Source organism: Eptatretus burgeri, chromosome 7, assembly GCF_056783735.1.
Source record: "Eptatretus burgeri isolate ZD-2024b chromosome 7, Ebu_testis_v1, whole genome shotgun sequence".
Classification (NCBI taxonomy): Eukaryota; Metazoa; Chordata; class Myxini; order Myxiniformes; family Myxinidae; genus Eptatretus; species Eptatretus burgeri.
In genome coordinates, this window is record NC_140967.1 from 59,729,193 (window position 1) to 59,755,957 (window position 26,765).

A 26,765-nucleotide genomic window follows, 5' to 3' on the forward strand; every position below is an offset into this window, starting at 1 on the left:
CATTTCTTTCATGTCTGTAAGTTATTTTACTCGAGTTATGTAATTGTGTCATTTCCAAGATGGCCACCAGTGGCCATTTTGGATTTTGTCCTCTGGTGGTGTTTGTCCACACTTTTGGGAGAGGCATAGGAGCTCATTTTTTTTCAAAATACCCGAAAGTACCAAAATCCATCCTCAAACGAACTTATGCTCTCCATGGTCACGGGAGTCCTGGATATGACCCTACTAAGTTTCTGGCATGGAAGAAAAGATGTCCGAGGCGTTCTGATTCCAAGTCGATTCTTTTTATTCAAACTGCCACAGTCTGACAAGGATTTTACAAGGAATTAAGGCGCAGGAGGAGGCCCATCATGCCTGCGCCACACCAATACCAGATTTAATCAATCCGTTGATACCCCTTCCCTTCACGTGCAGCCTTTTTGTCTGCTACACTGGGACTCATTTTGCCGACCTCGGAAGGATGACAGGCTGAGTCAACCCCCTGGTGTTAATTCAGCGGAGACAGGGCTTGAACTCAGGACCCTAGGATCCCAAGCCACCACCCTAACCGCTAAGCCAACAGCAGTCTGACCCACTTGTCTCTCTTTCGACTCACCGGAAATCCCCTGATAACCCAGAGCTCAAGCATACTTACATATTATAAAATCAAAGGCAAAATTATGCTGCTACAAGTTTAATTGACGCCACCTGCAATTTATCCTGAAAAATCATATGGCTGCCATGTTGGTGCTTACTGCTAGCGCAGCTCAAGACAACTTCAGAGCTGTTATATTCACAATCGGCATTCCCTCCCGATAAGTTTTCCCTTCAATGTAAAATGAACAAAGCGACACTTAAATGGTCTTTGAGCGGATGCATGTCACAGCCCTTGTGAAGACAGGCTTCAGCGATCAGAGCCGCTGTCTGTTATGCAAAAACCACCCAAATAATTATGTAGCATTCTCTCAAGGCTTTTACCGCAGAGGTTACACAGGAGGTTGAAGGCTTGGAGTGGTGAAGAGAGTGACGCCTTCAGGTTGGAAGGGTTAGGGTGAGGGTCTGGGGTTGGGGGGCAGGGGACTCGGGGGTTTGTGGGGGGAGGTGAGGGTGGCAGAGTTGAGGACTTGAAGTCACAGCGAATATTTCCGAAGTGTAACTTCATTGAGTGCAACAAAAATAATTTGAAATCAGGCAAAAGCTACCGCGGTATGAGCAGTGGTGTGATGACTGCTGCTCAGTGGTCCATGGGGAAATCCCCAGAGTTTGGAAGGCAAAATAAATTAGGGGATTAGAATGAGTAAAACAAACTGAGTTCAAGAGAGTATTGAAAAATGTTTTCAGTGGCAACTAAGCAATGCATCGCCACTCAACGGCAGGATGCCTGAGAGGTACGCACACTCACTCGAAGCTGTCGGGTTTGGCTTTGAAACTCAACGCAGCCATAAACTATCATCCCAGTGTTTCACAGGAAAGGGTGATTAATCAATGTGTGTGCCGTCCCTCAAGTGGATGTTAAACTGGGCGTCGCATCTGCTGGAATTAGTTGGTGGACATTAAAGATCCCTTTGCAGTGTCCTTCCTGAATAGTAGGGGAGCCATCCCCAGCATCCTAGCCAAATTTCAAATGACCGATCTAACCTGCAGGGGCACTGCATTAGCAGCATTGACACACCCTCGGTCAATGATGCTACTCACAACCTTGTGTTGCACCGGAAAAAAGAAGACGAGCAGACCCCAATGTATAGTAATTTGTTGTAATAATAACAAGGAACAGCAATAACAAGGAGATCCAATATAGGAGGAGGCCATTCAGCCAATCATGCCTGTGCGAGCACCACACCAACCCATCTACACAAGATCCAAGGAAGTAAATGCAAAAAATGTTTTTAATGAATGAAATTAACAATTTTGTGAGTTTTTCTTTTTGGGGGGGGGGTTCCTTTTCTTCCCCTCAGAAGAGGGGGCATGGGCTTGGTTAAAAACACACATCAACCACACAACTCCCCTTGACGAGACCTCCAACAACAGCACTCCGTACACATGCACACAATCACCCATCAATGATCAAACTACCAAAAAAGTCCTGTTAACATCCCTATACCCATCCATCTCCATAACTTCCAGGTACCTATCCAATTCTAATTTAAACTTATCTACTTTTTCTGGTGCCACGACGTTTCCAGGGAGGCCATTCCATGCACTAACGACTCTCTGAGTGAAAGTCCCCTGCCTTGCTACCGTCTTAACTCTCCTCTTCCTTACTCTCAGGCTATGGTCCCTGGTCCTATCACTGTCTACTCTGTTGAATAATTCATCTGCACTTACTTTATCTATACCTTTCATTATTTTAAACATCTCTATCTTATCTCCTCGTAACCGCCTCCTTTCTCGTGTATAAAGTCCTGTCTCCTTCAGCCGCTCCTCATAGCTGAGTCGAGCTCGGCCCAGAATCAATGTAGTAGCCCTGCACTGAACCCTCTCTATGGCATCTATGTTCTTCCTGAACGGTGGTGACCAAAACTGCACACAATATTCGAGATGTTGCCCTCACTAAATTCCTGTACAATGTTAACACCTCCTCTTTTGATTCATAAATGATCCCCCTCCGAATACAACCTAAAACCCTCTTTGCTTTACCTATAGCTGACTGGCACTGTACTGGCTGCTCACCTCCCGTTTATTTATATTTATATAATATTTGATATAATATTTTAATTAATTTACTCTGAAAAATTCCACTCAATTGTGAAAATTTAAAAACAAGTGATTTTGAACTGTGTACTTATATTGTTGTTGAGAGAATGCGTTCCGATTGACAACAAAACAGATTTTGAATATCTTTATCACATAATCAACTATATGTGAGCTGCTCTGGAGTTTGAACACCAAACAATTTACATATTCTGGCCCTTGATAGAAAAATATTCAATATTGTCGATCCCAAAAGCATTACAATGATATGTTCAATTTTGATGATATTTCTGTTCAATATTTTTCAGCTTGATAACTGAAATGTTTGTTTCTAAATATATGCTTAATTGTGGTCGTCCAATAGATGTATGTTAGGTACCGGGCAACGCTGGGTACCTTTGTGGGAGAAGGCAGGGGAAGGGGTGAGATAGGAGTCTGGAGGAGGGGGGGGTGAGAGGAAGGAGTGGGGGTGGGGTGGTAGGAGGCAGGGAAAGGGGGAACGTGAGAAGAGGGAGGGGAAGGGTGGATATGAGAGGAGAAGGGGTGAGATAGGAGTCTGGAGGAGGGGGTGAGAGGAAGGAGTGGGGGTGGGGTGGTAGGAGGGAGGGAAAGGGGGAGGTGAGAAGAGGGAGGGGAAGGGTGGATATGAGAGGAGAAGGGGTGTGGTGGGAGTTTGGAGGGAGGGGTGGGGTGAGAGGAGGGAGTAGGGGTGGGGTGGTAGGAGGCAGGGGAAGCAGTGGGGTAGGAAGAGGGAGGGAAAATGTGGCGGTGTGAGGAGGGAGTGGGGTGGGAAGAGGGAGGGGAAGGGTGGAGTGTGAATCTGGAGGGAGGGGTGGGAGGAGGAAAAGGAAGTGCGTGAGAAGGGAGGGGTGGGTGGGTGAGAGGAGGAACGGGAAGGAGTGGGGTGAGAGGAGGCAGGGGAAGGGGTAGGAGGAAGGAAGGACCCAGCGTTGCCTAGCAACGCCTGTCGCTTTGCCAGGAGACACAAAAGGTGGAAAGGTTTCATGTTCAGGTGAGTTGAAAATTGATTTTGTATTTATTTCCCGTGTAAATAATGCCATATCACATATATATATATATATATATATATATATATATATATATATATATATATATATATATATATATTGTTCAGACATAGAAAATTTCCATAGACGGCAGAATGAATGTACAGTGCTCGTTCCCTAACGGTTTTATTTTACCTCAGCCGAGGTAGTTCACGGTTGGGAACAATGAGGGGAACAAATGGCCAAATTCACACGCATCCCGGGCTGACACACATAATTAATGCAGGATTTTGGAGGGATCGAGAGGGCTGCGAGGGCGATGGGTCAGCAATGTAGCGTCTCAAATGATGACTATTTGGAGAGTGTTTTCAAACCGTTAGTGCGTGCATGTTGACGTATTCTTGCGGAGGAAGGGAAATCGGTCGTTGGAGGGACGTGCTGACGTCATCGCGCACGAGGTTCGCCCCACAGTTGTGCGCATGCGCTGTGAGCGTTTTCAGCTGTGTGAAATGGCGACCGTGAGGTATGTTCGTGGTGTTTTAAACATGTGGGGATTTCGAGGTAACATCGAATCTGGAATCTGATGGGTTTTTCTGTAAATTGTTTGCGCTGTGAGTGGACTGTTGATGGTTATGTGTGGATTATATCCATTAATTCGGCTCGTTGGAATGCGTGTTCGATATTACGTGCCGCCGTTGCCTCACGTACCGGTTTAGTTTTTCTGTACGAACGTACGTTTTTAATGTAACATTCTGTTTCAATGTTCTCCATCTTATCTTTTCGGTTCATTCACGGACAAACGTGGTTTTGTTTCGTCTTGCGGGGAAACGGCTGTCGTGGACTGCACCGACCTTTGGCCTATCTAGTCTTGGTTTGTTTCCCGCCCCCAACTTCGGTTGTTGTCCACAAGGAAATTGGACGCAGGACGAGGCCATTCAGCTCGTCATGTCTGCGCCACATCAACACCAACACGATTTAGATAAAAATGTTAAATGCAGTTTTTTTTTTTGTTGTTGCGTATTTTTCCTCCTCCTCCTCCCCCTCCCCCTCCTCCTCCCCCTCCTCCTCCCCCTCCTCCTCCCCTCTTTCCCGGAGGGGAGGGGGTGGTAGTGGAGGAAGGCAGTTCTTGAGTGTAAAACACCCATCCACCACACAACATCCCTTGATGAAACCTCCACAAACAACAACACACAAACATTTTAAGGCCATTTTTCCCAGCAAAAGCAGAGGTTTGCCTTGCGGGTCCCATGATGATCTTCTATCATGGTTCCCTTTTTGAGGCAATGTTTTTATGGCCAGATGCCCTTCCTGATGCCAACCCTTTAGTCACCTCGACATGCAGGGATATTCCTATTCCAAATTCCAAATGTGTACCTATTCCAAATCGGGGCACACAACGAGACATCCCAGCTTCGCAAGCTGGTCCTCATTTTTGCCGACCTCAGAAAGATGACAGCCTGAGTCAACCCCACATGGTATTGATTCACTAGCCCAGCGGGATTTGAACTCAGGACCTAAGGATCCCAAGCACATCACACAAACCATTAAGCCAACACCAGGCTTCAAACAACACCATACACATCAACACGATCACCAATCCATGCTCGAGTTCCTAAAAGGTCCTACCAGCATCCCTCTACTATCTCCAATGCTTCCAATCATCAATTGGGACCATACTCTGTACAGAACATTGGTGCTGCCTAAGCAGTCTCCTGGGCTATTGGGTACAATACTAGACAGGTTGCCACTCTGACACAGGATACCAGCAAGCTGGTACTCATTTTGCCGACCTCAGAGGATGACAGGCAGAGTCAACCCCCCCCCCCCCCCTGGTATTAATTCAACAGCCAAGGGGGATTTGAACTCAGGATCCTAGAATCCCAAGCCCACCACCCGAACCATTAAGCCAACACCAGACATCAAAGAACACCATACACATCAACACAATCACCCATCCATGCTCAAATACCAAAAAGTTTGACCAACATCCCTACATTATCTCCAATACTTCCAGGTACCTATCTAATTCCAATTTAAACTTATCTATTGTTTCTGCTGCCACAACCTTTCCAGGGAGACCATTCCATGCATTAACTACTCACTGAGTAAAAAAACCTGCCATATAACCGTTTTAATCCCCCTCCTCTTTATTCTCAGGCTATCACCCTGCTCCTATCACTCTCCTTTGCTGAATAATTATTCTGCACTTATTTTGTCGATACCCTTCATTATCTTAAACATCTCTACCATATCTCCTCGTAACCTCTTCCTAACTTGTGCATAAAGTCCTGTCTTCTTCAGCCGCTATTCATAGCTGAGTTTAGCTATGCTCGGAATCAATCTAGTGGCCCTGCGCTGAACCCTCTGTATGATAGATGGCCTTTCTCAGTTGTGGTGACCAAAGCTGCACACAATATTCTGGATGTGGCCTCACTAAATTATTGTGCAATGCAAAAACCAGCTCTTTTGATTTATAATTGATCCCCTCCGAGTACAACCAAAAACTCTGTTTGCTTTACTCGTGGCTGCCTGGCACTTTGCTGTCTGCGTACCTACTGTATCTGTTACCACTCCCAGATCCTTCTTGGATCACACATTCTTGTACACAGATCTTGGATTCTTGGATTCTTGGATTCTTGTACACAGATCCTCTGTGTGACACACTCCAATTTTTGCCTTTGCATCATGTAATCTCTCTTTTCAATATTCTTCCCCGTCCACATCCTCAGCCCCTTACACTTGCTCAGGTTGAATTCCATCTGCCAATCTTTTGCCCAATCTATGCAAGTATCCATACTTTCCTGAATCTGATCCCCACCCCCTCTGCTATCCATCTTATCTCCAAGCTTTATGCCATCTGTAAATTTTGAAAGCCTACTCCACCCCACTATCCAAATCGTTGATGTAAATTATCGATAATAATAAATGTCAGTCTGTTCGTCCATCTCCTCCATAACTCGAAAACAATGAAACCTAGTAACTTTGTATGCATAGTCAGGGAACTCCAAGGTTGTTCATAAATGAAAATTGGGTGTTTGGGTTAATTTAAACACCCCTTTTGAAGATAATTTAGGGATAATTAGGGAAGATAATTAGGGATAGGGGGTGCTCATCACGAAAAATCTAAATATGCCTGACAAAGATGGCGGTGCGCCATCTTGGTCAGCCCCCGTCAGTTCACAAGTCTTAAGCCACCATTTTTTGTTCTGCTCAACAATGCCTCGACTTTGGAACAGGCTGCAACGATTTCTTAACGACAGTTTTTTTTTTCCTTTTCACTTTCCTCACTCATATATATATATATATATATATATATATATATATATATATATATATATATATATATATATACATATATATATATATATAGTCTCATAATCATACCTACAAATCGCTGCATACATTGCAATTTTGATAAACGCTTCCGGTTCTGGGTTTGCAGCAACAGCAGCTTCTCTCAAGGGTCTCTGCCGACTTTCTCACAGTTAAGTTTCCGGTCGTTATTTGTCACGTTTTAACTGTTTATTTTCTCACCTACATGTTTACTGTGTGTTCCTAATTCGGTTTTGTTTCAAAAATCGTGCTATTTTGTGAATTTTCGTTGACCATGTCTTTTCAGGCTTATTGAGGCCTGCTCATCCTTCTCCTCTTGGTGTACAATCGTTTTATTTGTATTCTTTTCCCAATTACCATCAATTCCTATTTTCCCCACTTTTCGCAACACCCCCTACCCCCCCCCCCCCCGTCTATCTCTCCCAAATACACAGTCTGTCTCTTGTCTTAAATTACAAAAACAAACAAAAAAAAAAACAACAACCCATTTTCCCTGCATTCCCATGAGTACTGATTCTTCAACTTCTCCTCCCCCTCCTCCTCCTCCCCCTCCTCCTCCTCCTCCTCCTCCTCCTCCTCCTCCTCCTCCTCCATACACCTCCACGATTTTACTTCAACCTTCCTTTTCCAAATCTTACACAAGCCTTATGGGACATTTTCACAAAAGCGGGTCAGGTAACGGTAAAGACTGTTCGAGAATTTTTATCAAGCATATATTGCCCAGTCAGTGCAGAGGCTTTATGGTGATCCCGCATTGCTGACATCATTTGAACATTTTTCTCGGCCTTATAAGGGGTTCAAGCACTATTTTGAGAATATCAAAGAAAGTTGATTTTTGAGTTTGCTCTTTACCGTTACCTGACCCGCTTTTGTGAAAATGTCCCTTATTTTATAATAAATAAATTAATAAGTTCACTTTTAACGATACACCTCCCATAACCACGTGATCTGTTTCCACCTTCTGCATTTACCGATGCAAATTCACCATTCACCTCACAATCTTTTCTTCAACCTTTCCTTTATCTAATCTTATGCAATCTCTATCAAATAATAATATAAACGATCTCTTATAATGCTTCATCTTCCTCTTTCACACGTGTGGTTCTCATGACTGCATCATAATTCCCAACTCTTTTTCTACTTCAACAGACTGCTCTCAATTCGACCTCTTCTTCATCTCTTGTCTAAAAAGTCCAAAGTCTGTTACAATTTCTTCTCCCCATTCTCTTAATTCGCCTTTATTGCATCCCTCAAGAAATGTTTTTAATTGCATTTCAGAGCTAAAAATAAAAAACCCAGTTTGCTTTGCATGTTTGCTTTCCTTCAATCGTCATTTTTTTCCAACTTCAGTGCCAATTCACCCCTCTCACCCTCCCTCTCAAAGCAACCATCACACTATCCCCCCTCCAAGCTTCCCTCTCACCTTTCTCCCTCGACTCTCCACTCCCCCTTCTCCCACCATTCACCCCCCTCACTTGCCCTTCTCAAAGTTGCCCCCCCCTCTCATCCACAAAGCTGCCTCCTTCCCCTGCCCTCTCTCCTTCATCTCATCACTCCACCTCCTCAAATCCTCAACTTCCTTCTGCCCCCTTTCTTATTACTCCCCACTATACCTCAACCCAGCAGCACAGAGCCTTTTCTCCTCCTCACCCGGCTCCCTCCCCAAGCTCTTCTGCAATCCCCCACACTCTTTCAACAACTCTCCTCACCTCCCCCCCTCCTCCCTTGTCCTAACCTCCACCTCCCTCCCCCTATCCTCCCCTGCACCCAAAGCCTCCTCCCCAACCTCTTTATTAACAGTGTGGACCACAAATATCTGATGCCTTCGCACAAACTTGACAGATCTTTCCATACAGGTTGCCATTGAAAAATCAGACATAATCTGCCCAACAGAAACTTTCCTCCCTCAAGACGTCTCCAACTCCCTTGTATCTCTCCCTGGTTACTCCCTCGTCCGGGATAACAGACCTGAGACTCGTCCTGGTGGAGAAGTTGCTCTTTCATCAAAGACTCTTCTTCACTCTCCATGCACTGTTCTCACTCCCCCACACCCCCAGGAATACCTCTGGCTACGGCTTCCCCTCCACTCCCACCTCGTGTTTATATGTGTGTTGTTCCGTCCACCAAACAGTAATGACTCCATTTACATCGCACGATCCAAAAACAAAGACCAACTTCTATCCTGTCATCCGAACTCTCTCTTCCTCATATATGGAGACCTCAATTGTCATCATGCCAGTTGGCTGGGTGTGGGTACCTCTCTTAACTGTCATGGCACTTCAGCAAAAGACTTCTGTGACTCCTTGGGACTGACTAAATCGGTCAACTTCCTGACCCGGATCTCAACCAATGGTACTCCATCTCTTCTGGATCTTATTTTGGCAAATTTCCCTGAAAATATCTGCTGTTCTTCCTTTGCTCCAATCGGTTCTTCTGACCACATGCTTTTCAAAGTAAACATCTCTCTGACTGTTATTAGAGAACAACCTCAGCGCCGTCAAGTCTGGAATTTCACTCAAGCCGACTGGCAGGGTCTCCAAGCAGCCATCCAACTTCAAGAGTGGTCTCCCAACACTACTTTCTCCAACATCAACTCATCCTGAGAATTCTTTCAAACAAACTTGCTCTGGTGAGGAGGGTGTTTGGATATGGACACCCAGCAGGATTAAAAATAAAACCTGTCAAAGGGCGGAGGAGCTCCTTGTGAGCCAACGGCCATCCATATCTAGTGCCCAACTGTGTCTGCGGACGTCCTCCTGCAGTTGGGTTACTTTTTTTATTAGGAGGTTGGTGGCAGGATTTGCACTCTGGCCACCGTAAAATCCTTCATTCCGCAAAACACACAAACGCAAAAAAATCTGAAAACCCACTCTGTGGGAATACCTCCTGTGCAGCTTCCCTTCGCAGGGCAGCTCACAGGATGACGGGATTGGGGCAAAGCCTTCGGGACCCCCAATCTTCGATGAAAGGAGGGAAACCACGGGGTAACCTCCCTGGGTCAGATTGCGGGAGAGTGTGTCGGAGTGGTGCTGAGGTGTCGTCCACCAGACGGCGGTCTCCTTGGGTTAACCTGAGGCGGTCCCTTCAGGTGGGTGCCTGGAATGTCCTATCCCTAAGAGAGGATGACCACCTGTCTTTGTTATCATCTGAGCTCAAGCGTTTGGACATCGATATTGCAGCACTCTCTGAGGTTCGGAGACCGGATTGCGGAAAGATAATGGTGGGTGGTTACACCTCCTATTGGTGTGGTCGCTCTGATGGTTACCATACTCATGGAGTTGCTGTAGCTGTGTCCAATAAGCTGACCCCAATGATAATTGAGGTAACACCGGTCAACGAGCGTATTATGAGACTAAGGATTTGTCACTCCTTGGGTGTCATTTCCCTGGTCTCTGTCTATGCTCCGACTGAGGTGAGTGACCTCACAGTGAAGGACACATTCTACGCCACGCTCGAGTCTGTGGTTGATCAGTGCCCCAGACAAGATACACTTCTAGTCTTGGGGGATTTCAATGCATCGACTGGAACTGATATGGATGGTTATGAGACGTGTGTTGGTCCCCATGGGTGAGGAACTATGAACCAGAATAGCACTAAGTTCCTTAACTTTGCAAAAAGTCATGGACTTAGGGTGGCCGGTTCATGGTTTCAGCGCGCACAAACTCATCGCTGGACTTGGTATTCCAACGCTGGCGGTGTGGTAAAGGAGATTGATCATGTCCTCGTTGACGGTCGCTGGAGGATGATCCAGAACTGCAGGGTCTACCGGAGTGCTCAGTTCCTCAATACTGACCACTGGCTTGTTGTAGCAACTCTAAAGCTGCACCTTAAATCCTGCAGAATGGTACCATCCCAGCCTAGGCTGGATGTTGGCAAGCTCAACGATGAGAGAGTAGCTGAGGAGTTTGCGAACAGGCTGAGTGGACATTTTGGGTGTCTGGGTGCTTTGGGGGGTCCTGAAGAGTTATGGATTACCTTCAAGACCACCGACCTTGATGTTGCCGGTGGATCTCTTGGAACTCACCGCAGGGCAAAGAAGAATTTTGTCTCTCAAGGGACACTGGATACCATTGACCAGAGTCGCAGGGCCAGACTGAATGGCAGAGTTGAGCTGTTCAGGGAGCTGAGGCGTAAAACTATACGTGCACTAAGGGTGGACAAGGAGGCCTATGTGCGAGGAATCTGTGAGGGGGTAGAGCATCACCTGTGGACAGGTGATGCTCGTCCCGCTTACAGGGGAATTCGCGCATTGCGTTCATCCAAGCCCATCCCTCGGAACACTGCAGTGAGAGCAGAGAGTGGTAGGCTCTTAACAGAGGAGTCTGAAGTGAAGGCCCGCTGGGCCGGTTACTTTGAGCGGTTGTACCAGGCTGATCCACCAGCTGTCGAGTTGGACGTCAATGGTGTTACAATCCCTGTTGCTGATCCTCTAATCAATTGTGGTCCACCTTCGCTTGTGGAAACACGGGCTGTGGTGAACCAGTTGAAACAGGGTAATGCTCCAGGGATCTGTGGCATCCATGCTGAACTTCTCAAGGCTGGTGGAAATGCTGCACTCGTGTCGTTGCATGCAGTTTTGTGCTCTGCCTGGAACACAGGCATCATCCCAACTGATTGGAAGAGTGGCCTTTTTGTCCCTCTCTGGAAAGGAAGGGTGATCGCCAAGACTGCAACAACTACCGAGGGGTGACGCTGCTCTCAGTGCCGGGCAAGGTCTTTGCCCGGATAATTCTTGATGGGGTTCGCCACCATCTGCTTGAGCACCAGCGTCCAGAGCAGTCAGGCTTTACACAAAAGAGGTCAACGATTGACCGTATCCTTGCTCTTCGTGTCCTCACCGAACGCAGACGAGAGTTTCGGCAGGGGCTGCTTGCAGCCTATGTTGATCTCTCTAAAGCGTTCGATTCAGTGAATCGGGATGCCCTCTGGAGGATTCTTGGTCTTCGTGGGGTGCCACCAAAACTGATCGATCTGATGTCTGAACTCTACTCTGGTACTGAGAGTGCTGTGAAGTGTGGTGGTACCATCTCTGACTTATTTCCAGTTGTTACTGGAGTTCGTCAGGGGTGTGTACTGGCCCCCACACTTTTCAGCACTTGTATGGACTGGATTTTAGGGAGGATGTCGGAAAGATCAAGCTGCGGTGCATCGTTTGGGAATGTCAAGATCTCGGACCTTGATTTCGCAGATGATGCAGTCATCTCTGCGGAGACTTTAGATATCCTTTTGGGGCCCTCGAGGTGCTGAATGAGGAGTCGGAGCCGCTGGGATTACGGGTTTCTTGGGTCACAACTAAGATCCAGGCTTTCAATGACATCGTGGATGCTGCTGTCCTGTCTGTGTCTGTTTGTGGTGAGGATGTTGAGGTCGTGGAGAGATTCACTTACCTTGGCAGTGATATTCATGTCTCTGCTGGCTGTGAGTCAGAGGTCAATAGACGTCTGGGTCAGGCCTGGGGAGTCATGGATTCACTGGATCATGGGGTGTTGGGCTGCCAGTACCTGTGCGGGAGGACGAAAGTCCGAGTCTTCATGTCCTTGGTGTTTCCAGTCTTGCTCTATGGATGCGAGACTTGGACTCTGACCAAGGATCTGAGACTGAGACTTAATTCCTTTGGTACCAGGTCTCTTCGGAGAAGCCTTGGCTATCGCTGGTCAGATTTTGTGTCCAACGAGCGGTTGCTGAGAGAGACTCTGATGAGATTTGTTACCTGCATGGTCCGTGAGCGTCAGTTGCGGCTGTATGGACAAGTGGCTCGTTTTCCTGACGCTGATCCTGCTCACCAGATTCTCTCAGCGAGGGAGTCTTGTGATGGAGGAGGCCAATGGGCCGACCACGTGCCTCGTGGTTGCAGCAGGTTGACCAGCATCTCAAGGAGATGGGGATGGGCCTGGCATCTGCCTGGGGGAATGCCAGACGGAGGCCCCTGGAGTACCGGCGGAAAGTGGACGCAGCGACGTGCTGTTCTAGCACATGCTCCCATACCTGACCTGATCTGTCTTGTTTCCAATTCACCTCCCTCATTATCTGGAATATGTATGACCTTTTTCATTAAATGGCGGGGGATTCCCCATCTCTGATGGTATATTTGAGATATCCTATACACAAACAGACAAACAAATAGACAGACAAACAGACAGAAAGGGGTGAAAACAACCTCCTTCACCTTCGTTGGTGGAGGTAAAAATTAAACATTCTGTTTTTAAATTTTCTTGAACCGTTTCGTTGGAGTGTTAGTTCGAATGGTTAAGGCACTTAGCGAGCGCTCTTTAAGCTTCGATGGCGATACGGCGGATCGGTTCCCAGTGAGGAGATTTGCGAAGAAAGGAAGGCAACATAAATTTGATGATTGCGATGATTAAACAAGAAAAATAGCAATTGGAGTTTGCAGAACTTCACCAGGACTTTTGTGGTGTGTGTGTGTGTGTGTGTGTGTGTGTGTGTGTGTGTGTGTGTGTGTGTGTGTGTGTGTGTGTGTGTGTGTGTGTGTGTGTGTGTCCTTAACTCCAAAACCATGAAACCTTGCAGCCTGAAACTTTGCATATATACTAATGGAGCTCCAAGGAAAGTGCAAGAGTGAAAAATTGGTGTTTTTTGAGATAATTAACGGTCTTATTTAATTATATACTTTTTCAGGCATATTCTCGGCCACCTCACTGGTATCTTAAGGCGTCCTCGGTTAACTCCCTGGGCACTTAATTCATCATTTTGTTCTGCCTGCTCATTCATGCCTTGGCTTGCAACAGGTCGCAATGATTAACACACACACACACACACACACACACACACACACACACACACACACACACACACACACACACACACACACACACACACACACACACACACACACACACACACACACACACACACACACACTCCAATCGTGTGCTGCCTTTTTTTGGCTGCTGGTTGCATTATTGGTTAGGGGCGCAGCTCTGCCGCTGATGCAGTGCTCCTGTTCCCATACTGGTGCTCATTTCGCCGAACTCGGAAGGATGACAGGCTGAGTCAACCCCCTGGTGTTAATTCAGTAGCCAACGGGACTCAAACTCAGGACCCTGGGATCCCAAGCCACTGCCCAAGTCACGAAGCCAATACCAGGCAAATATATATATATATATATATATATATATATATATATATATATATATATATATATATATATATATATATATATATATATATATATATATATATATATGTACTAGTAAAGGTGCCCGTCTTCGACGGGCGTCACTGGCAACATATGGTAAAAGACAGATAGCATGAATGTATTTTAAACAATATATTATATCATTTTTATCCATTGATTATCATTCAGGTTTTCCCCTTCGACTGTCCTGCAGTAGCTCCACTTCGATGACATTACCACATAGTTTAGTGACTACACAACGTGAACCATTCGTGAGTTCCGGAGGATCCATAGAGCGCATTAAAATTACAGGGCACCCTACTTTAAAGTGATCCAAATGTCCGGATCAGTTTCGTCTACATATTCATATGTTGTAGAATTTAGCTGATTCTGAAACTGTTAACAGCATGTCGATCGGATGGTTCTGTGATCTACGGTAGTAAACAGAAGTACGACTTAAGTCTGTACGCCACTATGCGGAGACCCGAGATTTTTATGTGCACGTGCTCAATCCCGCACCCACCCGGAAAAGACCCAAGTACACTGTCAGTACTCACCTCCACACTAAAACGATGATCATGATTTTGGGTTTAACCGTAACTGACCGGGCGATACTTTGTTGGCAGTTGGTCCGGCTGGGCAGCGGGTATCGGTCGATGAAAATTTCAAAACGGCAACCATGTATAAAAAAAGCAAAGAAATACTTTGTACTTAGTCAGAAAGTCATGGTTTTGTGAAGAAACTACGGCACATGGAAAGTGCAAATTCCTCAGGTATGAACTCAACTGTTTTCTCCCCAAATGGAGCGTGATTCTATGAGCCGAACTCATCTTAATGGTCCTCTAAAAAATGGGAAACATTTTAATTTCTTTTTTGTGCAATAATTCCTCACATTTTGCAAATGGAGTTTTTTAACTGTTTAACTATCATAATCATCAAAACGAATTTTGAGGGGCCTCTTAAGGAAGACTATAATATCATTACTATATATGTCAAAGCTTGTTTAATTTCATGCAGTAACAAAAATCTGATGGTGGAACAAAAAAAGGGGTGTACCGAAATATTAAAATAATATCGGTTTAACTACCATAATCATCAAAACGAATTTTGAGGGCCTCTTAAGGAAGACAATAATATCATTACTATATATGTCAAAGCTCGTTTCATTTCATGCAGTAACAAAATTCTAATGGTGGAACAAAAAAAGGGGCGTGCCGAAATATTAATATAGATGTGTGTATGTATGTATGTATGTATGTATGTATATATATATATATATATATATATATATATATATATATATATATATATATATATATATATATATATATATATATATATATATATATATACATATATATACATACACACACTCCCTCGGTTTTAGATTTTTTTGATTTCGGATTGGGGTTCCCCGAAGTCTTGCCCTGTAACTTTCGGTACCAGGAGATAGTCGGCATGGGTTTGAATCTCGGTTGGAACGTTCTTTTCTTTTTCAAGAGATGACCATCAGCCTACTTGGAGCTATTTTTTTTACTCTCGCCTTAGGAGAGGGTGTAGCATTTGGGTCCGTTTGGCTGTCTGTCTTTGTTTGTCCACATAGAACTTCCGTGTTTTTCTCCTCAACCGCTTATCGGATTGACAAAATTTTCACCATTGGTGCAACTCCTCATGTGGAATGTTTTAATAATTATGACGTCATAGGTCATGTGGTGTGGCAGCATATTGGAAAAACATAAATCTTTAGACCTCTGTATCTTTGAAACCACACTAAGGAAAAAAATGAAACTTGGCACATGGCAAGTACTCCTCATGGGGAATAGTGTGATTTTATTTTATTTTTATGATTTCGTCGGTGCCTTCCTAATGATGTCATGATGGCATATGTAGAACGCTACATCCGATCAGTATGAAAACTTTTGAGGGTCATCTCGGGATAAAATGGTCCACAAAAACATTTTTGATGATGTCATCAGTCAGGTAATTCGGCAGCCATATTGTTATCTTGCCAAAACGAAGTTTTTGCAAGATATGTTAGTCAGCTTGTATGTTTTTTTTTTTTTTTGTTGTTGTTTGTCTGTAATCACGTATTAAAAAAATTCTGCAGAACACAGTTATCATTCGAAGTTTTTGTAACTTCGCATATCAGAGGCCTATAGAGGTCCCTTTCAGCGCATAAAATTTTGAAGGTCAAGGTCACTTTGTCACAAATCAGGGGAGTCCACGAAACCCTTATTTTTTGAGTAATTTTGATCGGATAGTCTTCAAACTTCATGGGAATATAGTTCATTGTCTGGTGCTCAGCTGATTAATTTTTGGTGGCGATTGGCCTTGACCTTCATTTTTTTTGTCTCTAATCATGTATCGATCACTCTACAGAGCACAGTTATCATTGGAAATTTTTGTAACTTCGCATATCAGAGTCCTATAGAGGTCTCTTTCAGCACATAAAATTTTGAAGGTCAAGGTCACTTTGTCGCAAATCAGGGGAGTCGACGAAACCCTTATTTTTGAGTAATTTTGATCGGATCGTCTTCAAACTTCATGGGAATATAGTTCATGGTCTGGCACTTAGCTGATTAATTTTTGGTGGCGATTGGCCTTGACCTTCATGGTTAGTGGCTGAAGTCAAACATATTTGACCCCAACGTCAAATTTTCAAGTTTTAGGAACCATATCGTGTAGTACCTCAAATTGAACACCTCGATGAGTGCTTTCTAGATATGTCAAGCTTGAGACGTTATGACGTCATTTGGTGACGTTATGAGGCAAACGCATATTTTTCATGGTCACGCTGTAGAACGATTCTCATCGGAATCTCTCGTAGGCAGATATTCCTCAAGGAGTCGCTCCTGGTGGATAGCAGCTCTGTTCACCTCAGTGTGACCTTAAATAAGTCACACGTGGTCACCTTTTGGCAAGATACGGGTCACCCTGCGGGTGACATTGGTTTATTTTTTTGTTTTTTTAAACCTTCAAAAATCTTCTCTGAAATAGCTGAATATATCAAGGCAAAACTTGACACACATGACCACCTATCCACGAGGAATAAAAGGTTCACATATATGACATCATCGGTCACATGGTTTGGCAGGCATATTGGATTTACCCTAAAACATATAAAAAATCTTCTCCAGAGCAGCTGGACAGATCGAGGGGAAACTTAACATAAATGTTCCCCAAGGCATGCATGTACAATGTTGTTGAGGAATAATTGATGTCACATTGTTTGACCGCCATATTGGATTGAAGAATAATATTAAATAATGTTTTCTCTGGAACCGCTTAATAAATTGACGTGAAACTTCACAATTGTGCTCCAGTCGTGATGGGGAACACATGTTTTAAATTTCAACTTGATCAGACACACAGTCTGGTAGCCAGCATTATTTAATTTTTTGATGTGGATTTCTTTGTTTGTTAGTTTTTTCAATTTTTTTGAATACGCCTCACTTGTCTGCGCCTGGATGGGTTTGAAGGTAGAGGAGGAGCCGCTGAAATGCAAATCCTATCCAGGTTCCTCCTGATGACTCCATCTTTGCTTTTTGTTTGTTCTGGTTCCTTTTGATTACTCCAATGCAGGACTGTCCCTATTTGGTCTTCCATTTGATCTGGATTGAATTTATTTTAATCACATTCTGAATTCAATTGAATAATAATAAAAAACGTCATGGGTCAGGTGTCCAATCAAAGCGGGGTTGCATCAAAGTAGTACGCCTTGGTACCCGTTTATCACTGCGAACAGATATAAAGTGGCAGTTCTAATTATGTCTCTTATTAATGACGTAACACACTAGTACACAAACGCCACACAAAATACACCACACAAAACAAGTCCTGGTGAGGGTCTACAATCTCTGATTGCTCTTTTTCTTTTATAAGTTGTTTTCCTTCATTGGATTTTCTGAGGAATTCTGAAAAGGGTGTTTTCATTGTATCTGGTTTAAGCACTTCACTTTCTGCCAAAAAAAACCAAAATCTGTTTCTGGTGAGCGAGCCATGGATGACATTTCCACGAGATCAGACTGCTGCATCGCTGGAAAAATCTGCTAAGATATGGTGGGAAAAGCCCAGCTGGAAGGGCAGACAAACTAAACTGATCATTAGCAAACAGTCACGTTTGTGTTCACGACATTTTGACCGTGATCATATCGCGCCTCATGGACGCACCGCCAGAGATCCAAAGTATTTACCTTAGAACAAGAGGGGGAATTGTTTGGAACCTTGGAACCTGTGATTCAACATCGCAATGCAGCTATCATCAAATGGTCCATGGCCGCCGATAGTGCAACTCTGAAGCTGCTTCTCTCGGCTGCCCTTCTTCTAGTAACTTGCATCTTTCCTTGCGGCTCCTAACCGGTGCTGAGTGCTGCAAACCGGAACTTGTGTTTTCAATGGCTGTGTGGCCCATTGACACCCAATGGTCACATATGCGAACATATCTGCGTATGTCCTTGAGATGAGGCTCCCATACCACACTTCTCTTGTTCAAGTCTGCTCCTGTCCCGTCTTGCCCCTCTACACGTTGGTATTTCTGCTCCAACTCCTCGTAGTTGCAGCTTTAATTATGCTGTAACACGCCTCTGTTTTCGCCAATTGACTTAACAGTTTGTGTCATGATTTTCCCTGGCAAGGAACTCCCCTTTCAGTTTGGGTTCTTTTAAAGTCAGTCACTCATAGAGAGTGTGCGTGTGCGCGTGCACGCGTGCGTCTTAGTGTTAGTTACATCAGTGATTGAAGTGTAGCACAAGCAAGATAGATGCAAATGACAGAGCATTGATTGATGCTGCCATGGCACGCAAGACGTTTGATTCAGATTTTTACCCTTTGTTGGAATATGGGTACAGATTAACATGATAGCATGGTGATGAGATGGAGCACTGATGGTTAAGTTGTGTAGTCTTGGTTGAATTTGCTCTCACACGATTTGCCTTGACGAAAAGTTAACACCAAAAACATCAACTTCTTGCTTCCCTCCATGATTAGCATACCTCAATCAATGGATTTGTGGCAGCACCGAACCTGTTTTTGGGCAGAACACATGCACGCACCCATGTTAGAAAAAGTATATATATATATATATATATATATATATATATATATATATATATATATATATATATATATATATATATATATATATATATATATAGTGGGGAGAACAAGTATTTGATGCACTGCCGATTTTGCAGGTTTTCCCACTTTCAAAACACATCGAGGTCTGTAATTTTTATCATCGGTACACTTCAACTGTGAAAGACGGAATCAAAAATAAAAATCCTGAAAATCACATTGTATGATTTTAAAATAATTAATTTGCATTTTATTGCATGAAATAAGTATTTGATCACCTACCAACCAGGAAGAATTCTGGCTCTTACAGACCTGTTAGTTTTGTCTTTCAGTAGCTCTCCCATTCTCCACTCATTACCTGTATTAACTGCACCTGTTTGAACTCGTTATCTACATAAAAGACAGCTGTCCACATTCAATCAATCAGACTCCAACCTCTCCACAATGGGCAAGACCAGAAAACTGTCGAAGGACATCAGGGACAAAATTGTAGACTTGCACAAGGCTGGGATGGGCGACAGGACAATAGGCAAGCAGCTTGGTGAGAAGGCAACAACTGTTGGCGCTATTATTAGAAAATGAAAGAAGTTCAAGATAACAGTCGATCTCCCTCGGTCTGGGGCTCCATGCAAGATCTCACCTCGTGGAGCCTCAATGATCATGAGAAAGGTGAGGGATCAGCTCAGAACTACACGGCAGGACCTGGTCAATGACCTGAAGAGAGCTGGGACCACAGCATCAAAATAAACCATCAGTAACACACTACGCCGTCATGGATTAAAATCCTGCAGTGCACGCAAGGTCCCTCTGCTCAAGCCAGCGCATGCCCAGGCCTGTCTGAAGTTTGCCAATGACCTTCTGGATGAACTAGAGGAGGAATGGGAGAAGGTCATGTGGTCTGATGAGACCAAAATAGAGCTTTTTGGTTTAAACTCCACCCGCCGTGTTTGGAGGAAGAAGAAGGATGAGTACAACCCCAAGAACACCATCCCAACCGTGAAGCATGGAGGTGGAAACATCATTATTTGGGGATGCTTTTCTGCAAAGGGGACAGGACGACTGCAGCGTATTGAGGGGAGGATGGATGCGGCCATGTATCACGAGATCTTGGCCAACAACCTCCTTCCCTCAACAAGAGCATTGAAGATGGGGCATGGCTGGGTCTTCCAACATGACAACGACCCGAAACACACAGCCAGGGCAACGAAGGAGTGGCTCCGTAAGAACCATCTCAAGGTCCTGGAGTGGCCTCGCCAGTCTACAGAGCTGAACCCAAGAGAAAATCTTTGGAGGGAGCTGAAAGTCTGTGTTACCCAGCGACAGCCCTGAAACCTGAAGGATCTGGAGAATATCTGTATGGAGGAGTGGGCCAATATTCCTGCTGCAGTCTGTGCAAACCTGGCTAAGAACTACAGGAAACATCTGATCTCTGAAATTGCAAACAAAGGTTTCTGTACCAAATATTAAATTCTGTTTGTCTGATGTATCAAATACTTATTTCATGTAATAAAATGCAAATTAATGATCTAAAAATCATACAATGTGATTTTCAAGATTTTTATTTTAGATTCCGTCTTTCACAGTTGAAGTGTACATATGATAAAAAATTACAGACCTCTACGTGTTTTGAAAGTGGGAAAACCTGCAAAATCGGCAGCGTATCAAATACTTGTTCTCCCCACTGTATATATATTTTTTTAACTGGATGAACAAACTAGGTACATTATGTGACAGTAAAAAAGGACAGGTAGGACAGAAGAGAGTGTAGTGTGTGGAGGGGTTTACAGGGGGCAGTAGATTGGTTTAAAATAGTATTGCATCGGTTCCAATAAGCAATGGTGATAGAAGGGGACTGTTATGTTGGCAGAAATGGTGGATGGTCTGTTATTGTGTGCATGCGTGTGTTGTGTTATGCCGATAGACGTTGAGATGTTCTGATTCTTTGAGGTGTGGATTCTTTCAAAGTAACAGTGTGAATGTGTTGTCTTTATCAATTCAATCCCAATCAGACTGTCGTCATCCCTCCCTCTGCCACAACACCACCACCATTTGCTACACAAATTCGAGAGCACCATTTGGTATCAAGAGAGGGGACTTAATAGAGATGAAGTGGTCTGAATGGCCTTTTCTTGTGCTTCATTCACTGTGAAACTTCATGGTGTTAAAACTTTTTGCAAATTTGGCATGTATGTCCTGCCATAAACATCAGTTGGTTCTGGAAAGGATTATTTTGGGAATTGAGATCTTTTTATTGTTTTTGTTGTTGAATGTCACCCTTTTTTACCCTTTTATGGGAGTAAATGAAATTGTAAATGCAACTTAATTTTATTTTTCTTTCTTTGTTTCTTTCTAGGATCACAGCAAAGATGCTTTTGAGTGGTTGACAAGAAGAGGAGTGTCGTTTCCTTTTGTCTTTTTTTAAGGCCTTTTATCATCTGGATTCCTGGTAAGAGGTATGACATTTTAAAATCTTCATCAACAGTTGTGATTAAAAGGTGATGTTTGTTCAAAACGGTGTGTGTGCGTGCGTGCGTGCGTGTGTGCGTGCGTGCGTGCGTGCGTGCGTGCGTTAGTGTTAAAGCCCGCTCAATAATTTGCCCATGTAAGTTTGGTTTCCTTCACGTAAAAATTTAGGGAAATAATTTTAGTAAATACTGTATATTTGAATGCTGTGTACAACTGTTGTTTTCAATAAAAATGCATCACAATCGGTCAACCACACCATGTCATGTTTTTTCATAATCTGTCATGCTGCATTGACGCTGAGTTGTTGGTTGTATTCTGGAGTTTCAAAAATATCAGACTGCAATTGAGCTCAAACTATAATTCTGGATGTAACTTGGCTTGACTATACCTTTTTTTGTGAGGAATTATCAGGAAGTTGATTCATGATGCCATTTGTGTGCAGGCGAAAAACTCGTCAAATCCAATCCTTGGGGGGGGGGTGGGGAGAGGGAAGTCTTTTGTTCCCATGACCTGACTGGGTGCCCCCAGCATGTATATAAAATTTGGTGTAGATCGGTGCCAAGCCATTTTTGAGACCGTTTGCAAAACAGACTCGCTGTTTGTATTTTAATATGATTACGATGTCTCGGTATGCTGATGTACAAAGGAAGTTTGTAGATGTGGCAGACTGCCAGTGTTTACATTGATATAAAAACACCAGGGTTTCTCTGTTTTTTTTTTCTTTGTTTGTTTTTGAGAATTATTTTTGACAATCATCTCCAATTTGATGAGTTTCACCTTAAAAAAGTTTCTCCAAAGTTGCATGCTTGCTTATGTGATAATTCAGGGAATATTTTTGTCGACTGTCGTCTCTTTTTCGGGAATATTTTCAACAAATTGGGGCAACTTTAAAATTTAATTTCACTTTGACTCGGCTCTCCAGAGATTGTTAGACTGAGTTTTGTTCAATACAAACAGGGTACCCGGCACTGTCTGGTGCTGTTCTAATCCTGTTGGCATTTCAAAGAAATAAAATATTTTATTTTTTTATTTTTTTTTGTGGGTGGCCTAAAAAGGATAATTTAATATTACCTTTAACATGGTTACAAAAGCGTAGGCTCTTTAGCTTAGGTACGATGGTGATTTCAAAAAAAATTCTCACGAAAATTACACCTGTTATTGTTGTAATTGATAAGAAATTATAAATAGGAACATTGGATGTGTGTATATTGCAGAATTCGCTGCAGCATCATACGAAAATCAACACTAAGATTATTCAAATTGAGCAACTATCAATGTCTGCATCAGAAATGGGCAATTGCTGAGAAAAAGTGGCAGCCATCTTGGTATTTACGGGGGATAACCTTTTCTTCTTGCCTGGCCCAAATGAAACGTGCATGCAAATTTCCATGTTTGTATCATCAGTCGAGTAAGGAAGGTGGTGCAAAGGCTGCATACCTATGTTTGAGCTGTCTCGTCTGGTTCCGATCACCAGACGGACTATTCACCGTTGTATCCATGCCTTACGAGCAGGGCGCTGCATCACAATCTGCCGTTGCTTGGACAGACCATTTGCCAGCACTAGTTGTTGGTGCCCAATAAAGACCATACGGTGTCTTTCACCATCACGTTGAATAAATTACAAATCCCTGCCCTGATAGACTGCTGGATGGGCAACAGCAAACCCCCTGGCATAATGCTGGCCAAGCAATGCTTCGACATCACTCGCTCTTATCAGCAGAGTATGAAAACAAAAGATCATTTTAAAATTAATCTCTAATTCGCTGTGCTAAAGTGCTCATTTACATAGAGTTGCATAAGAAATCAGATTGCAAATATAGAGTGCTGACAATGTGAATGGTTCTTATTGTACATCCAGCTGAAATAAACTTTTTGGTTGATTTAACCCAATCTCAAATCTTTAAAAATGGGAAATGTATACTGTGACTTTGGTTTAATTAACCTAATTTCCAGCTATGCATTATTTTGCTCTCTGTATTGCATTCTGTATCTCTATTATTAGTCCCCAAACGGTACCCGAGGTGACTGTCGGTTTACTCTCCGTCTGCCCGTCCGTCTCACCTGTGGTTTTTCAGACTCCCCCCCCCCCATCCCCTTTAACAATTTTAACTGAAACTTGGTACATGGCTTTATTTTAAGTTATAGAACAAGTTTGAGTTTCAGGGTGTTTTGTTTGTTTTTTTCCCCAGAGTTATGCCCTTTTTAAAGTTTGAAAATATCACATATTATATATGGGTCAGTGTACAGCTGCCCTGACTCTACCCCACTGCTGTCTCGTCTGGGTTGTCCAACCCATTGGCTGTACAGCTGGCCTGACTCCACCCTAATAAAATAATGTGCCACCATTGCATGAAGCAACACAGATCGGCAGGCCTCAGAACTTAGGCCTGGGTGTTAGTCCATGGCCCAGTACAATTGGAATGATACCAGGTATGTAAATGCGATGCTTTATATATGCACTTCAGCCGTACAGATATTTTGCTTCATGTATGTACATGGAGTTATTACCTCTGCCACTAAAGGTGAATGGAGGTTATGTTTTCACCTCTGTCTGTTGGGTCGCCAAAATAGGTGACCCTTATTGTCAGTAATTCTGTCTGTTTGTTTGGATGTTTGTTCGTTTGTCATCAGCATAATTGGTTGTAAACGTGGGTGGATTTGACCAAACTCGGGTGGTAGGTACATCTTATGACCTCGTGCTTTGGAAATTGTGATGGTTGCTAGGGACACTGGTTCCCAAGCAACAACCGAAAAACCTTCAAAATCGGTACCGTTCACGCGAAATCAATTCCGAAAGCCATTATCCCACGTAGGGTTATAAAATTTGGCACAAATGATCTACAGGTGATGCTCTATCAAATATATTCCGTTTTTTGTGATATATGGAATACTTTACCCGCAGCGCCCCCTACAATTCAGGTATGCGCGAAAATTGAAGGCCCCCTAGCGACCAGGTGAGTGCATCGATACGAATGAAACCTTGCAGGTTCATGGTACTCAATGAGTACTACAACTTTGCCTCAGGACATATTGACCGATTTCGCTTAGGTCAGGGGTCAAAGGTCAATTAGTGCAAAAATCAATAATATGCAAGAGCTGGAGGTGCCTTCGTGCGAAATGCAACTCCTCCTCGGGTTCTGGTCGGATGGTCATGAAAATTTACACTAATCGTCTGGAATACATTGTGCACAAACGATTGAGCCGGATTTTCGATTTAGATCTTTGTTCACCCACAGCACCCCCTCGAACTTTGGGGATTTCCGATTTCAAACCGCATTTTCGGTACTTTTCATTCAAATGGATACCGAGTAGTTATCAGTAGATGGAAGTGGATGAGATTTGATATGCATAATCTTAAGGTGATTCCCTATCTGCTATATGACATCCATTTTGCTATATATCTTATAGTTTCCATGCTCGGCGACCCATCGCCGCCTACCGGCTTGTCTGTTTGTTACTTGGCGAAATCTTCGATTTTGTCAAGTATGTTGGTCTGTTCCGTTTGTTGGTTTGTTTGTTTGTCCGGTCGTCTACAACCCAAACGGCTGGACCAGTCTTTCTTAAATTTTTACACCTGATAGGCAATCCACCTGAGACGGTCCGCGTCCAAACCCCGTCTTAATCGGACTAAACGTCGTGACGTGACGTCACACAACGTGAAAACACATTTTTGGACATAACTCAGTGACTGGAAGTCGTAGCGACTTCCGGTTGACGCCAAATTAAACTTCATTCAAATGTCTAAATGATTACTAAATGCATCTTATTACAAATTACGCATAGTTTTCGCAAGCATATGACGTCAAAGTTTTGCCTATTGACGTCATTTAAAAAAAATATTTACGCTCGTGTACAGCCGAAACTACTGAAGCAATCGTTCTCAAATTTTAACACATGATAGCCAATCTTGCTGAAATAGTCTGGGATCAAATCACGTCATAAAAGCACTTAACGTCACGACGTTACGTCAAAAAAAGGTGAAAACAAGCATTTGAACATAACCCAGTAACCGGAAGTCGTAGCGACTTCCTGTTGACGCCAAAACAAACTTCAATGGAATATCTAAATGTTTTAAAATGCATGTTAGTACAAATTATGCACAGTTTTTGCAAGCGTATGACGTCAAAGTTTTTAGCTATTGGCTTGATTTTACAAAAATTCTATTCGTTCTACAGGTCACAATTCTTAACCGATTTGGATGAAATTTTAACAGCTGATAGACATCCACAGTGCAAAAAGATATGTGACTTTTGGTGATGTTCAAGATCAGGATCTGGATTCTGCATCACTTTATATTATCGCCCATTATAAACCAATGGGTAATTTTGTGAATTACACATGGCTATTTCTCACAGTTTTGCACTGATTATATTGAAACTTATACTGTCTATTTATGCATGTAATATTAACATGTGTACAAAGTTTGATCGAAATTGACCCAAGGTCAAGGTCAGGGTCATCCAAAACATGAAAAACACACATATAAAATATATATTTTTGTTTTACAACATATTTCAAACCTGATAACGGGATCGTAAAGCTGGTTGAAAAGCAATGTTCCTAGGTATTTTCAAATATTTTCTACGATCAGAATGAAGGCAACAAGCACCGATGATAAGTTGTTGAATGTCACATGGTGGCTTTAAATGAGTTGTGAAAATTTTCAATCTGCTGCCGTTACCAGGACAACGCGCGCCTGATAATTGTTATTTGTGACGTCGCGTCATTTTATTAATGTACGAACAAATAAACACCACACATTCCATGACATTACAGCTTGGACCACCACACGGAAAGGTCAACTAATTTGCCAAGTGTCGTGCTAAGCACGATTTTTCATTACTTATTACCTCTACCACCAAAGGTGAAGGTGGTTATGTTTTTTTTCCCCCTTTCTGTCTGTTTGTTTGTCTGTTTGTTTTGAACAGGATATCTTATAAAGTTGTGGAAGGATTTATACAAAATTTGGTGGAGAACTTGGGTATGCGACACTGACGAAATGATTCGATTTTGGTGACGATCCGGATCCTAGAATTTAAAAAAGTGATTCTGCACCATTGAGTGATCGGGTTAAAACAATA

General features: G+C 43.3%; 1 protein-coding gene across 11 annotated transcripts in view; it reads left to right on the forward strand.

Annotated features, from left to right (window-relative positions):
- The first annotated feature begins 3,969 nt into the window (after positions 1–3,969).
- The window catches only part of LOC147023351 (uncharacterized), a 188,104-nt gene continuing 165,308 nt past the window's right edge, over positions 3,970–26,765 (forward strand). For 4 of the 11 annotated variants that reach the window (XR_015060155.1, XR_015060157.1, XR_015060158.1 and 1 more), the window contains exons 1-2: positions 4,048–4,200; positions 21,572–21,664. The gene's annotated coding sequence lies outside the window, so the exon portion shown is untranslated. Of the gene's footprint in view, positions 4,201–21,571; positions 21,672–26,765 lie in introns of all 11 variants that reach the window. The other 7 variants (XM_085888681.1, XM_085888683.1, XM_085888679.1 and 4 more) reach the window with 4 other exon arrangements.